Below are 18,359 nucleotides of genomic sequence, written 5' to 3'. Positions count from 1 at the left end.
AGTGAGTCTAGCCGACGTCTGCTCCAGGTACAGTGGGATCTTCCCTCCACCGTCACCTTGGGTAGAACCCTAAAGATAATGGTCACTAAGGTCACCAACAGCAAAAAATACACCTGGGGGAACAGTCTACGACCCGATAGCATGCAAGGGCAGAGTAACAAGTTCAATCCCCTTGCCGACTCCTTGACAATAATCCAAGGTTTACCGACAAGTGACCCCAGGCTCCTCGACAATAATCCGAGGTTTACCGTTTGTAGTACGTGCGTATCTGGCGTCTTTCCCAATGAAGGAGGATTGATCCCCTCACTGGTTCGGACACGGTCTCGTGCTTCTCCTTTAAGAGGAGCTTTCCCAGAGTATAAATGTAACAGTTGGATTTATCCTACCGCAAGATGAGCTACTTGTTTGGTTTTGCTGTCTTGGAGAGTTAATTACTCTCCTACTCCAAGACACTAGCCTAAGCTATGTTGGTGTATCAGAGCCCTAGAAATGCAAAAATTACTAGATGAATTTTAATTAAGCGCTGTGTTATTAAGGCTGTTTTTACTCAAATGGGTAAATGGATACGAAACCAATGGTGTTATGACCCGACTCAACTGACTGCAATCAAATATGATAATGTAATCTTTTCAATTCGATGAGTCCTATCTAAAGTAAGGAGAGAGTTTCCATTCACTTCCAACAATGCAAAAATTGATCACTAAGAGAAAATATAACAAATTCTCTAATGCACTAATTTCATCAAGAAAAACTAATGCAAATCAATTCCAAACCATTTTTTTATTTTTATTTTTGTGTAAATTCAAATCAAAGAAAGCTGATCTAAATCTACGATTGATTTTTCAGAATGTAAACTATGCAATTGTAATCTATGCACAATTCACTTGAAAAGTATGCAAATGTAATCTATGCACATTTTTCATTCATATTCTGAAAATGAGAATTCTAATTATGCAAACGTGATCTATGCAAGAGAATTCTCAAACACAAGATGATTCTAATGTAATCTAAGAACCAATCAAGTGTAAGTTGAGAAAATTGGGTGAGAGTTCCAAAGATCAAAAAATGAAAACACTCAAAGGCGATTAACACTCATACACAATTTAGCCCCCCCCCCCCCCCCCCCCGGCGAATGAGGGGGAAATTTTTTTGCAAAAACAAAAGCAAAAAGATTCAAAATTGTGAAAAGACTGAGACAAACCTCCAAGTAATGACCAAAGGAAATCAAATTAAGAATTTCTCAAAAAAGAGACTCAAAACACCCAATTGATGAAAGCTTAGAGCAGAAATGCCAATGAAACAAGCCTAGGTGAAGATTTATGGCAGGTAACCAGTGGATCTGGGCAGTAAAAACAAATTAAAAACAAAAACTAAGAGGCAAAAAAGAAGAAAATTGAAATTTTCTCAAAATTGACAGGGGTACGCAGGTCATCCGTTTACACAGGCGCGGGTACGCACTGTGCACAAAGACGTTGTGCGTACAAGTACGCACTGTGTCAAACCCAGAGACTGCGTACTGCTGGCAAAGCTAAGAAAAATAAAAAACTAAATTGACTCTAAGCTAACCCACCCAAATACACAGCTAGACAACCAAAAATCAGAAAACAAGCAATTTTTCTCAGACCAAAATATCAAATCAAAAAGAACTCAAACACATTAATGGAGTCCCCAGCGGAGTCGCCAATTTGTCAGGCGGAAAGAGTCGATAGTGCGGACACAACCAACCTCCCTAGGAGCCTAAGACTCTCTAGTGACAAACAAGACAAACGAGAGCAATCCTTCTCTAAACATGCATTTACTATATAAGAAATCAAGTGTTTAGATCCTACTTGTAGTCCAACGCTGTTGTAGCAGTCCAGCCTCACTGATCCGGATGAGCTCCTCCTTCACTTTGAAACCTGCATCCACTAACAATCAAACGATTAAATAGCACTTGATAATCTCATAGAATAAAACATATTTAACACATAGACCAAGGAGTACATGAAACAACTCATAAATAACAAGTTATTGAGAAGAATGGACTCATTTTCATTAATAGGAAACAAAAGGAACAATTACAACCTGAGCCTTGGTGTTGTGCAAGTCCCTCCCAGGGTCCATCAAGAGTTCTCCTTTACTTTGAAAAAGCTCACCCACTTCCAAATAGAACAAGCAAAGATGGCAATCTCTCCTCACAAGCTTCTAAATGGGAGTCCTAATTCCAGCAGCATCTACCCTTAGAAATGTTTAGCTTCCAACCTCCCCTCCTTCTGGCCCAATGCCTGTATTTATAGTGGTCTAGAGGAAGTTATTCAGGTCCACCATCAATGGGATAATCCCCTCTTTGGATGGGATAGCTCCCTCATTGATGGGATAAGTTCCTCTTTGGTAGGGGTACATGAACCATCTGGAGGCGCTCAATACACGTCGAACAACCTTCTAGAATGCTCTAGAAATGACCACAAGTAACTTTTTAAAGATGAAACTTGCGCATTTTGACCTTTACAGGGGTACGCACCTGCCCCTTTACATACAGAGCGTACAAGTACACAGCTTTTGTGAACATTAGGTGCGTACAGGCCGAGAGAATCTGCGTACCCAGAGATAAACACATTTACAAAGACTTTCTCTCTTTCTTGAAGTTTGACATGGAGAGCAGAGGCATAAGACTTGCCCAGGAGGATAGCATGACTGTTGATAGAGCCATACTAACTGTAAATAGCCATGGTGACATTTTTTAGTGTAACAATTACCCCTCCGTCAGACTCGTAAAACTAAAATGACAGAGGACTTGTCACCATGACGAGACCAAGTTACTCCTTCCTAGGGCTCGTTAAACATACTATGATGGATTCATCTAAAGGATGTAGTTATACGACAAGCATATGGTATTCTCTTCAAGATTGAGACTAAAAATAAAGAGGTACCATTAGGGGAATTTTTAGCTCTAAAAGGGGCCTCCTAAGTAAATTATAAAATAAGATTACATTACATCATCAAATTTTAGAGGGAAAAAAGAAAAAGCTATTTTTTCAACTCATATTTTCAACTTATCTCCCTATGTTTTTCTCTCAAATTTCAAGCGATAACACTTGTTGGATGCAAAATTTGATTCCTCATCCAAGGAGTACCCATGTTGCATACTTTCGATGGACCCTACTACATGAAAAATGAAAAATACATGAAAAACTTGATTGCAATCACATTTTTTCATGTATTTCTCATTTTTCGTGTAGTAGGGTCCATCAAAAGTATGAAACATGGGTACTCCTTGGATGAGGAATTTAATTTTACATACAACAAGTACTCCCACTCGAAATTTGAGTAAAACCTTAGGGAGATAAGTTGAAAATGCGAGTTGAAAAAGTAGTTTTATTATTTTATTATTTTTTAATATTTTTTATTTTTTACTCCAAAAATGGTGAATCATCCCCCATGGTTGACATCATCATCTTGAAACTTATTGGTTCTTATAAAGTTTATTTTGGTTGTACATTTTTCTTAGGAGGCCCATTTTAGACCTCAAAATTCCCTTAATGTTTATAGAAATAGTGTTATGAAACCAGCTCAAGAAAAGATAGAAAAGATAGATCAACGCCTTAGAATTCAGCCTCTTCGAGGGGGCAACCTCCTTTACATTACATAAATGAACAATTCTTGGATGATACAAATGAAAAAACCTCCTTTCTATATATAGGAGTCTAAGGAGTCACAATATAATCCAGCCGACCTAACAATAATAATATAAAGCCACAAAAATAACAATAGAGGGATTCTATGGGGCACAGAAATAACAATATGGGGGTAATAGGGGCACAACAATATAAATAAGGGGTATAACTACAATAGTAATGGGGTAATCACTAGTATTATAGGGACCCAACATGCCCCTCTCCTTCAAAAAAGTGTTGTCCTCAACGCTTGAGTAGTTCTGGATACTTCTGCATAAAATTCTCATCCTCCCATGTGGAATCTTCAGCGGATAAGTTCTTCCACTTGATAAGATACTCTGAAATTGATCGATTTCGTAGCTGTCGAGTTCTTGTTTCTGTGACTGCTTCCGGTTCCAATATAATTTTTCCTTCCTCGTCAAGTTCTGGCAATATTGTTTGAATTGGGAGCTTGTCACCTATAACCTTCTTTAAACATGAAACATGGAAAACTGGGTGCAATCGAGAAGCTGCAGGAAGCTCCAATTTGTATGCCATAGTACCAATCTTTTGCAACACCTTGTACGGACCATAATACTTTGGTGATAATTTATTATCCTTCTTAGCTTGCTTTAGGGACATTTGCTTATATGGTTGTAGCCGTAGGAATACCCAATCACCTACATCAAAACTTCTTTCACTGCGATGTTGATCTGCCTGTTGTTTCATTCTATTTTGTGCCAACACGAGGTTATCCTTTAAGAGTTGGAGGACTTGTTGTTGATGTTCGATGTGATGTTCCACTGCCTGAACCTTAGAATTTTCTCTTAAATATGATGTGATGGATGGTGGTTGATACCCATAAAGTGCCATAAATGGGGTCATTTTTGTTGCTGTATGGAAGGAAGTGTTATACCACCATTCAGCCAGAGGCAACCATTTGACCCATTGTGTCTGTTTATCAGATACAAAGCAACGAAGATATCCTTCCAAACATTTGTTTACTATCTCAGTTTGCCCATCAGATTGAGGATGATAAGATGAGCTATGAGCTAACTGAGTACCAAGACAAGAAAATAATTCTGTCCAAAAATTTCCAGTGAAAATGGGATCTCTGTCACTTACAATAATCTTTGGGTTTCCATGTAGCTTTTGAACTGTTTCCATAAATGCAGTAGAAACTGTACTGGCTTTAAATGGATGTGATAATGCACAAAAGTGTGCATACTTGGTAAGTCTGTCAACTACCACCATGATGACACTCTTTCCCTCAGACTTGGGTAAACCTGTGATAAAATCCATTGAAACCTCCTCCCAACGTTGGCTTGGAATGGATAAAGGTTGTAATAGACCCGGTGTCTTAATTGTTTCAACTTTATTTTGCTGGCAAACCAAACATTCCGCCACAAACTTTTGAATATCTGATTTAAGGCCATCCCAAAAAAATTCCTTCTTAACCCTGTGGTAAGTTTTTAAAAATCCTGAGTGCCCTCCTAAGGGAGAAGTGTGCAATTCCATAAGAATCTTTTGTTTTAGCTGGGAATTCTTACAGAGGTATAAGCGATCTTTGTACCATAACGAATCATTTTGCCAGCTAAATGTATCAGAAGTACTGGAATCTTGTTGTAGCTTTCGAATAAGTGCCCACACTTCTTCGTCATTCTTCCATTCCTCCCTTGCTTCGTTTATCCAATCTGGTTGGATAATAGAAATGGCACACAACAATGCTTCCACATCCTCATCCTTTCTTGAGAGTGCATCTGCCACCACATTTTGCTTCCCTTTTTTGTAGATGATTTCAAAGTCATAACCCAACATCTTTGTGACCCACTTTTGTTGCTCTTCAGAGGATAATCTTTGTTCTAAAAAGTATTTAAGGCTATCATGATCCGTTTTTACCTTGAAGTGTCTTCCCATTAGGTAGGGTCGCCATTTCTTAAGTGCATGGAGTATTGCCAACATTTCCTTCTCATAAATAGCTTTGCTTAAAAACTTTCCCTTGATTGGACGACTTTCAAAAGCAATGGGTCTTTCATCTTGCATTAGAACAGCACCAATTCCATTTCCTGAAGCATCACATTCCACAATAAAGGTTTTTGTGAAGTCCGGTGTAGCTAAGACCGGTGCTTGGCACATTGCCTCTTTAAGATGTTCAAAGGCCTTTGTTGCTTCCGAAGTCCATGAAAATGAATCTTTCTTCAATAATGTTGTTAGAGGTGCTGCTATTCTCCCATAATTCTTAACAAACTTGCGATAATACCCTGTCAACCCAAGAAATCCTCGCAGATGCTTTATGGATGTGGGGATTTTCCATTCCTTAATGGCTTTAATTTTGCTAGGGTCTACCTTAACTCCTTCATGAGATACAATATGACCCAAATATTCCACCTCCTGGACTCCAAAGAAACATTTGGATCTTTTTGCATATAATTGTTTCTCCTCCAATAGTTGTAGCACCCTGTCAACATGTTCAACATGATCCTTCCAAGACTTGCTGTAGATTAGTATATCATCAAAAAATACTAACACAAATTTTCTAAGGAATGGTTTGAAAATTGAATTCATCAAACCTTGAAATGTTGAAGGTGCATTGGTAAGGCCAAAAGGCATGACCAAAAATTCATAATGACCCTCATGAGTTCTAAATGCCGTTTTTGGAATGTCTTCAATCTTCATTCTGATTTGATGATATCCCGAACGAAGATCCAACTTGGTGAAGTAAATTGATCCATGCAATTCATCCAGTAATTCATCAATAACAGGAATGGGGAACTTATCTTTAATAGTGAGCTTGTTGAGCTCCCTATAATCTGGACACATGCGCCATGATCCATCCTTCTTGTGCACCAATACTACTGGAGCTGAGAAAGAACTTTGACTCGGTTGAATTATACCAGCCTCTAGCATTTCTGCAACCATACGTTCAATTTCACTTTTTTGGACATAGGGATATCTGTACGGCCTGATGTTTGGAGGAACACTTCCTGGAATCAGATGAATAGCATGATCATGATCACGCATAGGTGGGAGACCTTTGGGAGTCTCAAATACCTTGGAATGATTGTCCAAGACTTTTTGGAGATCTGGAGAAATAGATGATTCCAATGTGGAAACATCTAGCGAACATAATTGTGCAATTACACCTCTTTGCTCCTTTTTTAGAAGCTTTGTCATACCATTAGAGCTGATTATCTTTCCTGGTTTCCCTGCAATACCCCTTAATTCAACTTCCTTTCCTTCCGTAGAAAATTTGATGAAAAGTTCTTGAAAATTAAAAGCTATTGTACCCAAGGATTGTAGCCATTGGACTCCTAGTACAACATCACACCTCCCATTGGAATGGAAAGCATTGGGCTAGTCAATACATATTCTCCCATGGATAGCTTGATATTATGGCACTTTCCAGAGCAATTTATTGTTCCTCCATTTGCAATCATCACTTGACACTCTGGTGCTGGATATAGGAAGCAATTCAATTCTTTTGCTACCCTACAATGAATAAAATTGTGGGTGCTTCCTGAATCAATCAACACTATTACCTTTTTCTTCTTGATTTGTCCTTCTATCTTGATGGTTTGAGGAGTGGTAATTCCCGCCAATGCATTACAAGATATGGTCGGATTTATTTGTTCTTCATCTAGGCTTTGTTCCTGGAGTATATCTTCTTCTTTTGACCTTTCTTGCTCCTTTTCTTCTTCCTCTTCACAATCTATGTAGAATAATTTCTTCTCAGCACACTTATGACCTTTAGTGTATTTGCTATCACAACTGTAACAAAGCCCTTTTGCTCTTTTTTCTTCCAATTGTTGTGGTGTCAACCTTATAGGTTGTGGAAGACTAGGGGCAACAACACTTCCGTCTTTATAGTTGTGAGTGGTATGCTTCCTGGTTGCCATAATTTTGCTTTCCATTTTTCTTGCTAACCTGAATGCCTTCTCTAATGAATCAGGTTCCCAAAGGCGAACATCATGTTGGATATTATCCTTTAAAGACCCTATGAACACATCAATCCTATGCTCCTCTGGAATATCTTTTACCCTTATGTTCAATTTTTGGAACTCCTCAATGTGCTCCATTATTGAACCCTTTTGTTTGAGACTTATCAATTGGCTAAAAAAAGTGTTGCTTTTTGTATCTTCATAATGTGCTATCAATTCTTCCGTAAAAATTGCCCAAGTGATAAATTTTTTACGAGAGCAAAGCCATTGATACCATACAAACTGATTTGGTTCCAAATATACAGTTGCCATACGTACCTTTTGTGCGTTTTGCACATTATTGAGATCGAAGAATTGCTCCATCTGTAATATCCATGTGGCGGGATCCTTGCCATCAAACTTCCTCATATCGATTTTTGGAATATGGTGATTCTTCGATCCAACATTAGCATCTATGGAATCATGATTAACATTTCTTTTGTTCTCATCATGAGTTTCCTTTACTACCTTTTCACCATTAGTGACCCTTTCTTGTAGCAACTTCTTCAATTCTTCCATATCTGTCTTCAAATCTATCTTCAAATCTGTCTTCGAATCATCCATCTTAGCTTCCATGCCCTTTATCTTAGATTCCACGCCACTTATCTTAGCTTCTGTTAGCTTTTGTGAGCGTGACATTTGTTGCACTTGTTCTTGTAATTTTGATATATCATGTAGCATTTCTTCCTCTTCTTCATGAGTCATGCTAGAGCTTTCAGGTTCCTTACTAGGTGTTTGCATTTTCTTTCCTCGGGGCATCAGTTACCGATAATAATGCTTTACTATGCCCTTTGAATTCGTTAAACCAAGCTTACACAAAAATTTAAAAAAAAAAAACTACACACCTTTTTTCACTTTATAGAAGCCTGATATTGAATCTGATGTATCTCTGTAATTTCGGATCATCCAGTTCTGAAATTGCTACCTGTAGTAGCCTTCTGCGTCCTCTTTCCAATGCCACAAGTCTGAGCCAAATTGGATTCTCCAAGGAAGAGTTATGTGAAATCTCCCACAGTGACTTGCTTTTAGACTAGTTCAGTAGAGCGAACTTGTACGACGTGCCACGAGTCACTGTTTCAACCTTTGAATCTGAAACACACATACAAGAAACTACAGTCCGTCCTCTTTTTGTACCTTTTTACGAAATTTCAATCCGATCCTCAGAGAGAAAGTTATGACGATTTTCCCCAGGTCACCTGTTTTGAATGTAATTCAGGAGTCTGCAAAAAGCCAACTTCCTCAGATCATATCTCCGAAAATATCGCACGAAAAGCTCTGAAATTTGGACCCAAGGTTCAGCGCCAATTCTTCTCAAATGGGTTTTTTTTTGCGACTTCTGAAACGTCACAGAAAAAAAGTTATAGCGAAAATGCCACGATGACCTGTTTGGAGCAGCGAAACCCTAGAATCCAAAGCTCTGATACCAAATGTTATGAAACCAGCTCAAGAAAAGATAGAAAAGATAGATCAACGCCTTAGAATTCAGCCTCTTCGAGGGGACAACCTCCTTTACATTACATAAATGAACAATTCTTGGATGATACAAATGACAGACCTCCTTTCTATATATAGGAGTCTAAGGAGTCACAATATAATCCAGCCGACCTAACAATAATAATATAAAGCCACAAAAATAACAATAGAGGGATTCTATGGGGCACAGAAATAACAATATGGGGGTAATAGGGGCACAACAATATAAATAAGGGGTATAACTACAATAGTAATGGGGTAATCACTAGTATTATAGGGACCCAACAAATTGTGGGGGAAATGGAAGGAAACATTTATCATGTATTTTGTATAAAAGGCAACATGTCGCTCTTGAACATGACATTTGTCTGTATCTCATATCGGGTTTGGGTTATCCTCACTTCGTCACTTGCCTTACTAGGTTTTGGGAATCCATTTTCCTCTCATCTGATTATATCCTATTGTCATCATGACCTTTGATCTTATGTTGAGTCAAATGCTGCCAAATTTCAGAGTTATGTCGCCGATATGTTCAAGAGAAGTCCCATTTGCAATTCAAACCACTTATACCCTATTTGAATTTTCTGCAAAAATCCTAAATCACTCTTGCCAACTCTGCAAAATCTTTTGTTTTATGTCGATGATGGGGAAACATTATGGCCCTCCTTCGACGGATCAATTCCTGTCAAATCTAATTCATTATCTAGGAAGATGATCTAGAAACTCTCTTTCAGTACCTTGGAGCTTGCATGCCTCAATGGCAGGTCCTTCACATTTGATGATAGGTTCACATCATTGTCCTTCAAGCAAATGATTCTTGGAGTGTTTTACTTCAGCTTCATTGTTCACACTCGTGGATTGTGTTGTTGTACCTTGAGAACAATCATCATTATTGGTGGTTTATTTCGTGCTTGTTAACGATTTACATCATTGGTCGATAATCAGGTAGTTTTATACCATGTTCGACTCCCACACATCTATTCACATGGTGGGATTTGTACTTCGGTTGCATTGAGACAGAGATGAATGCCCTAGGTTTTGTCTGATAAATCTAGGTTGCGTTGAGTCATTAGATATTCATGATTGTACACATGATCCTTTCTATTCAGATGGTTGTGTCCATGCTGTGGATTCATGTATTGTTAGATGCCTACTCAAAGATGTATTATTAGGCATACTTACATCATAGATGCCAAATATCTTGTATCGTGTTTGATTTGTAGGTCTCCTGACATTGTTTCTCTAGGTCCTTGCCTTGACTTGTAAAACATTTCACCCATCACTTCTTGTTCTGCCTTCATGCTTTAGGGGGGCATATTTTACACAGTATATTGTCGCACTCCCCGTATTGTATCTTGAAGTGTCAAAATGACGAAATTTATCAGTGTATTCACAATGAAACATGTTCAGAAGCATCCCTGAAAAAAATAGCAAAACTTGCCTTGAAATATTTCTGAAGAAACTTATTCTAAACCTTGTTTTCAGGATCAACGCTTTTTGCATCACTAGTGACCCATGCTAGTACCTTGTTGCACTATATTTTCCTAGCACTGCCAGCATGGTTTTTATAAGTAAAACCTGCATTGAACCTCTTCAAGCAATTTTTCCTAAAGTGGATGAGAAGCTTCTCTTACTAGAAGTCTCGAGAATGGCAAGGTGGTTACAGGTGAATAAGGATTAGAGCGAGACCTCCCATTCTTGGTCCTTAATCCTACTTTCATGGATCTTTCCCTTAAGATGTGGAACCTCTCCCTCCTTTTATGGATCCTTAACTCCCTCTCCTTCCTTATAAATGAGATCCCTACTATCCACAACTGGTTGGCTATTGCTTGGTTTCCTTCCTAGTGTTGAACTATGCCCAAATATTTCCCATTTTTCTAAGGAGAAAGGAGTGCTTGAAGGTTAAGTCTACGACTTGGAAACTCATCTAAAGGTGGCTTCCAACGTCAAGGTTTAAGTGGTTGTAACACTTCCCTTTACCATCTATTAATAATACATTATGTGTTTGCTTTCCATAAATGTGTCTATCATTGCTTATTTAGTATAATACTCCTTGTTCTGTTATATGGTTTATATCAGAATTCTTTTTGTTATGTATATGTTTGTTGTATCCATGTGATTTTCCTTGCAGGTATTTATCCATTGGCGAAAAGGAGATTGAGATTGGAAGTGAGAGAATCAAGGACGACACCAACTTATTTTAGCAACAGAGAGAGGTAGGCCATCTATATTCCTTTGTGTATTTTGGTATAAGCTAGGAAAGTTTCCACATATTTGTATAGTTTGTTGCTAGATCCTCCCATAGGACTAGAGGGATCATTTCTGTCTGCAGAAATGATTTCCTACACAACAATGATGTCTGACCATGAGGTGGAATCACTGGTTTAGGGTTGAGGTGGTTTGGCCTCTGGAAGCCGTGGTTTGGTTTTGGTTGGTTTATTTCATGAGATCCCACATTCATGCTTGGAATATGGCGTGAGGGTGATTGACTGAAAGAGAGATTTGGTTCAGCCCAATCTATGGTCAGGTGGTACGTTGAAGTTCCTGACTTGGTTGGCTTTTGCATATGTTAATAAGAGCTATTTTTCCCTTGTATTTCATGAGTAAATGTATTTGTTATCATGTGGCTTGATGGTTGTTCTATCATTGTTATGATTCTGGTTATATGTTGGTTATAAGCATGGTTTTATGACAGACTTGATTTATGGCTCTCATCATGTTTTCGTTAGTAAATGAAATGTTAATGAATGTATGACCAGATAGATGATGATGCAATTATTGTGAATTAGACCTTCATGACGATTCTCAGATAAGTATGATACCCCTATGTTAAGATGTGTAATTATGACCTGTAGATTACATGTTCATGATGTGTTTGACGAAATGTCTGTCATGGTTAGGATGGGTCAGGTTAAGTCCTTGATGAATTTTTGAGTTAAAGGCTTTGTCTCTGTGTTATTTATCATTTCTGAGTGTTTCATTAATTTTTGGGTAGACATTTGGGTCTTAGCTTGAAAAGGTGGCTTGTATCTCGCAGTCGCTAGCACAAAACTAAGTAAAAAATATTGCAGTCGCTCCCTTGCAAGCTCATGCATGCAACTGGAGGGTTACAATCGAATTCAAGAAGTATTATGCCAATATCTGGGAGTCCATAGCAACAAAAAAACAAGTTAATTCAGGGTTTGGGCACCTGGAAGGGTGGTTTAGCTCTTGGGGGCCTTTTAGCACAGTTTGGTTTCAGTTCGTCGATTCCACTTCCTTAACTGTACCTTGGAGATTGAGTCATATCATAGTAACTCTTCATCACATATTTACTTTGGTGGATTGGTAAGCTTGGGTAAGTGTGGGAGGAGGGTGTTACAACCGTGAAATTTGAATAAGTATCACACATACTCGATAATTTGTGCATACACACAAGTGATAACAACCATCATCGACACCACTAGATAATAGCAACATATAAAATACCATAAAAGTAAATAAATAATTATAGTTTCAAACCCTCTTTAACAATTAAATAAACATTATTGTCATTAAAATACAAAATTATATATAAAATGTATATAACAACATATATAAAAACATGAAATGTTTTTCCTTTAGCTCCCTTTCCCATAACAAATATATTCTCTTATAAAATATATATGAGGCAAAGCAAATCAACATCACTTGCTTTGAATTTGATTATAAAGCACCTTGGGAGGTTTGCATTACACTCCAGTTTATTATTATCACTGTCGATGGAAGGATATTATGCATTTGATAATGCGTTGACCCTTCATTAATCCATTGTTGACCAAAAATTAAACCAATAATGTGCAAAAGCGACATTACGGAACAAAAATTAATTTATTTTTTTGAATTTTTGAATTTTATTTATTTAGGTTGTGATTGGTTCAGAGAGATGGAGTCTTATTTAGCAATAATGACTTATGTCGCCAGATCGTCCGTTTGCAGGTGTGTTTACATTGAAATTAATTAATTTATTTTTTGAAATTATTTTAATTTTAATTTTTGCTCATTTCATTGGTTGAATTGGCTTGGGTTTTATTTTTTCATCATTGCAATCCTGGAAAGTTTACAAAGTTATAGGTACGACTAAGAAAAAATTTCAATGATGACACCAGGAACATCAATGGTTTGAATTTTAGTAGCTCTGTCACAGTCATAATTTTCCACATTATTATTTGTGATCATTCAAATCTTTCGTCCATTATCGCTGAAATTTTCAGATGTATATGACGCCCTAAAATCATAATATGATAATTTGTTTTATTTTTTTACCTCTGATCTAAACTTAAACTGGAACGCAACAAATTATGGGTATAACCAGAGATACAGAGATTCAACAAAAATAGCACTTCATTTCATTAATATCAAATATTGAAATATGCTTACAAACATAATGGAAATGAGACTAGCTCGGGCGATGGTAGCTTATCCCTGAGAGGAGATTTGGAAGATACATACCTCTGAACTGTGTTACAATGAGGCTCGAAGGCCTATTTATTATTGAGAAACAATGGAAAACCCTAAACATCCAAAAGCCTAACCCTAGGAGATGAAGCGCCAAAACTATGGGTCCCATTTGGGTAAATTGGTACATCAACTTCCCAAGGTCAGAACTTTGGCATACGATCTCTGTTTGACGTGCACAATACCTCGTTAGAAATATCTATCCAAGGACTACAACTTAGCCTTGATTTTCCAAAAAAAATGTCGTTTAGGGCCTCAAAACGGTTCCGGAAGTTCAGGACCCAAAAAACTATCAAAAATAGTAAATTGTGCTACAATTAAGGAAACTGAAAAACTGAAAGAGATAGTAGTGGGGGTCCAAGTGGAATAGGCGGGTGGCCACCAACATCCACCTGGATCAATCCTCCCCCCTTAGGAAGAAATGGTCCCCATTGTGTTGAGTGCCTCCATGAGATGGGGAAATTTTGCTGAACTTGGTCCCTTGTGAGCCACTTGGCTTGGTGTAGGAGTTGGCCAGCTTTGACAACTCGATATAATTGGACCTTCTATTGGCGAGTGTTCTTGACTTGTGTCTCCATAAGCTGATCAGTTGTGGTATGTTCCATGCAGTCTGGGTTTAACTCTATTGGTGTGAGATGTTCTGCAATGTCTGATGTGTCCAGTAATGGTGAGAAGTATGGTCGAAGGTGGTCCACATTGAACACTGGGTGCAAGCCAAGGAATGGGGGAATGCTGAGCTCAAAATCATTGTCTCCCACAACCTTGGTAATGGTGTAAGGACCATGTCAGAGTGGTCGGAGCTTCTGATGAGCTCCAGTAAGGAATTCTTTCTGCAAATGCAAACAAACTTTATCACCCACCTAAAATGTGTGTGGCACCCGATGTTGATCATGTCACTGCTTGTACTTGGAATTTGACTTCTCCAAGATGTCGTGAACCTGCTGGAAAATGTGTTGGATGTGTTCAATAAATTTGGTCGCTTTATTAGCCTCGGACAATACATGTGTGTATTTTTTCTGTGTAGTTGCATGAGGCATGGCAACATCAATCATACACAATGGTTGAAATCCTAGACCCACTTAAAAGGGACTGTGACTGGTTGAGCTATGGAGAGCTCTATTATAACTGTGTTGCACATAGGGAAGAATCTCATCCCAGGTTCATGGATGCTTGGAGTTGTACATGCAGAGTATGTGCATTATCATCCTATTGACAACCTCCGTCTGGTCATCAGTCTGGGGATGGAAGGTAGTCAACTTGGTGAGCTTGGTGTCCAATAGTGTCTAGAGGCTTGACCATAATTTTTTCAAGAACCTACTATCCTGATCTAATATAATGGTATGTGGGATCCCAAAATGTACCCATACTCGTTCAAACAAGAGTTTGGCAGTTTCCTCTGTTGTGATACTATTTTTGCATGTCACCAATATAGCCATCTTAGAAAATCTGTCCATGACCACAAATACATAGTCATTACCATGCTTGGTAGAAGGGAGGCCAAACATATAGCCCATGGAGATGGATTCCCACGACTGGTTGGGAGTAGGTAGAAGAGTGTACAAGCCATGCTTCTTGATGGTTGGCTTGGCAATGGAATAGGCAGTGTAGGATCTGATATATTTCCCAACATCCAGTCAGAGTTTAGGCTGATAAAAGTACTTTTGTAGTACAACCATAGTTTTCACCACACCAAAGTGTCCTGCGACCCGACTATAGTGTGCCTCCCAAATCATCTTGGCACGCTCGCTTGAAGGAACACAAAGGTGACCCAGGTAGCATAATTATGTGTCCTGGAGGTGGAAATCAGGAACTTTCTTTCCATCTACTAGCATCTGCTATGTGGAGGCGGAAACTGGATAATTTTTGCATTGTTGTGGCCATCCAGAGGTCGCGTGGCCACAAGAGTTGAGAACAGTAGTCAGTGTTGCAACTGGGGGCCAGCTAAAGCAGTCTACAACGTTATGGGTGTTGCCCATTTTGTATTTAATGTTCAAGTGGAGTTATTGCAGATATGTAGACCACTTACGATGGAGATCGTTATGCAACTTCCCTTGTGTCTCTATAAATGGAAGAGGTTGGTGATCAGTGTGGATGGTCGTCTCCTTCCCCAGAATGTAATGCTTCCATTGCCGACAAGCCTGCATGATGGAATACATCTCTTTATCATAGGTGGGGTACTTCTGAATTGTATCAGAAAGTGTCTCACTATGATAGGCCACTAGATGCCCATGTTGGGTGAGGACTACACCAATAGCATAGTCTGAGGCATCTGTCTCGATTTCAAATGGATACTACAGGTTTGGAAATGTGAGTACTAGTGCAGAGAAGAGTCTTTTCTTCAACTCAATGAATGCCTTCTGTTGGGACTCAGACCAGGAAAACTTTTCTTTCACCCCACCCTTAGTAATCTGACTCAAATTCCAAGTGATATGGGAGAATCCCAACACAAACCTCTAATAAAAATTTGCAAGGCCCAAAAGACTGGGAAGCTCTGTTAGAGTGGTCAAGGTTAGCTAATCCCGAATGACTTTGATCTTAGTCGGATCCACATACACACCACACTCATCTATGATGTAACCTAAATATTGGACTTGGCTCATGCCAAATGTGCATTCCTCCAAGTTGGCACATAGTTTGTGCTACCGAAGGGCTTGAAGGGCCTGTTGAATGTGTTGCAAGTCTTCTTCCTAACTCTTGTTGAAGGTGAGGATGTCGTCCAGATAAACAACCACGAATGAGTTGGTGAAGGGCAGCAAGATGCCATCCATTAGACTCATAAAAGTAGTAGGGGCATTTGTCAACCTAAAGGGAATAACAAACAATTCAAGAAAGGCCTTCCTTGGATTGGAAGGCAGTCTTCCATACCTCTATGGACTCTATTGGAACCCAGTGATAGCCAGACTTTAGATCGATCTTGCTGAAATACTTGCCCCCATTGAGTTGGTCCAAAAGGTCATCAATCCATGGGATTAGATACCTATTCCTGACAGTGATTTTGTTTAGTGCACGATAAATAATGCAGAGCCTCCAGGTCCCATCCTTCTTCTGTACAAGTACAATCAGGCTCCCATAAGGTGGGAACTTGGTCAAATGTGCCCCTTTTGTAGCGACTCCAGGATTTGTCACTTGATCTCTTCATTTTCCATAAGGGAGTGGAGATATATCGACTCGTTGGGTAGAGGTGCTCCGGGAGTCAGATCGATCGAATGCTTGACCTGATAGTGCAAGGGTACTCCTGTGGGTTAGGAGAAGATGTCCTTGTATCCTTCCATGACTATATCCACCTATTTCTGCTGTGTGGAGTAACCCTTCTCAAGGGCTATGGATGTGGCTACAATCTTCCCCTTACTTTGAGAGTGAACCAGAAATTAAAAAAAAATCTTGATATGGGAAATGATCTTATTGCATTGCTTAGCATAAGGTCAAAGAGATGGCGGTAGGCGGGGCTACCTCCAGTATCCTATATAACTTACTACCCAAATAAATAATAACAGATTAGGGTCTAGACTCATCTACAACATGTCGCTTCCACAAGTATGGTTTTCCTAATAATACATCATAAACTTCAAGAGGTGCAACATCACAGAGTACCTCATATGTGAAGGGCTTGATGCTATAGGGAAGGTGGCACTACTCGCTAACGTGGAGATCTCGTCCTTGGTGAAGCCACCCGATGGTGTATGACTATAGATGTGTTATAGTCAGTAGGCCCAGTTGCTTCATGAACTCTGCTGAAATGAGGCTATTTTGGCTCCCGCTATCAACAATGAACTGCAGCGGAGAACCCTTCACCCACATCTGTGAGTGGAATAGGTGTTCCCCCTCCTCTGGATCTTTAGGCTCAATCTTATGGATCTTGGTGGTGGCCACAGTGGCACTGGGCTCCGCATCAATTATCTTCTTCCTGTAATCATTCCCCTTGTCAGGTTATGACTCAAAGTCGGAACATGCATCTGAATCGGAAGCCTTCAACTCGGCCACTAGCAACTGCTTGGCCTGACACTCACTTGTGTTGTGAGTGGAACTCTTATGGAACTCACACCACTTTCCCGTGTCCTTATTTGTCTTCATGGTGTTGTTCTTTGTCTGTGTATTCGATGGGTTATCCTAGGTCGCCCATCTTCACTTTTCCCTTCGCTCTTTGGTTTGGGGGCGCCTTTCTGTTACTTTAGATTCGCAGATCCAAAGTCTCATTTTTTCTGTTTAAACTTCTGCTCAATCTTGACAGCATATCGGTATACTATGCCAAGTGAGGATATCTCCAAGAAATACATCTCATCCTAGATGTACCTATGCAGGAAATCTTGAGTACCAATTGTTTCTCAGAAACCTTGATACCCAACTTCGTGCAAAGGGTATGAAAAACATTAGTAAACTCTATCATGTCTTGGTCTGTTCCCTGCCTCAACATGGTCCACTTTATGTATTTATCATCATAGCTCTTGAAATGGTAGTACTGCTCCTTGATGGCGTCCCAGAATGAATTCCAAGTGGGTGTGGCTGAAAATAGTGAGGGTGTACTTTCGTCCTTCTTCTCACAGTAGGTTTCCCACCAGTACCTGATGTGGGGAGTGGCTTTGAGAAGTGAAAAATTAATCTTTTCCTGGATGGAAAATTCACGAACATAAAAGTATCCTTCTAAAAAATTTAACCATTTATCTACGGCGTCTGCATATATCTAACACTCAAATATGGGGATGTCAAAGTTAACTTATACATTGAATGGTGAGTCGCTTCCAGAGCTAGAAGGATATGCATTGCCCTTGGGTAGTCGTTGAAGGATCTAGGAAAATTTTTCGAT

Source organism: Pinus tabuliformis, chromosome 5_2, assembly GCF_031772625.1.
Source record: "Pinus tabuliformis cultivar Carrire ecotype Pingquan chromosome 5_2, CPIR1, whole genome shotgun sequence".
Taxonomy (NCBI): Eukaryota; Viridiplantae; Streptophyta; class Pinopsida; order Pinales; family Pinaceae; genus Pinus; species Pinus tabuliformis.
This window is presented reverse-complemented; position numbering follows the sequence as displayed.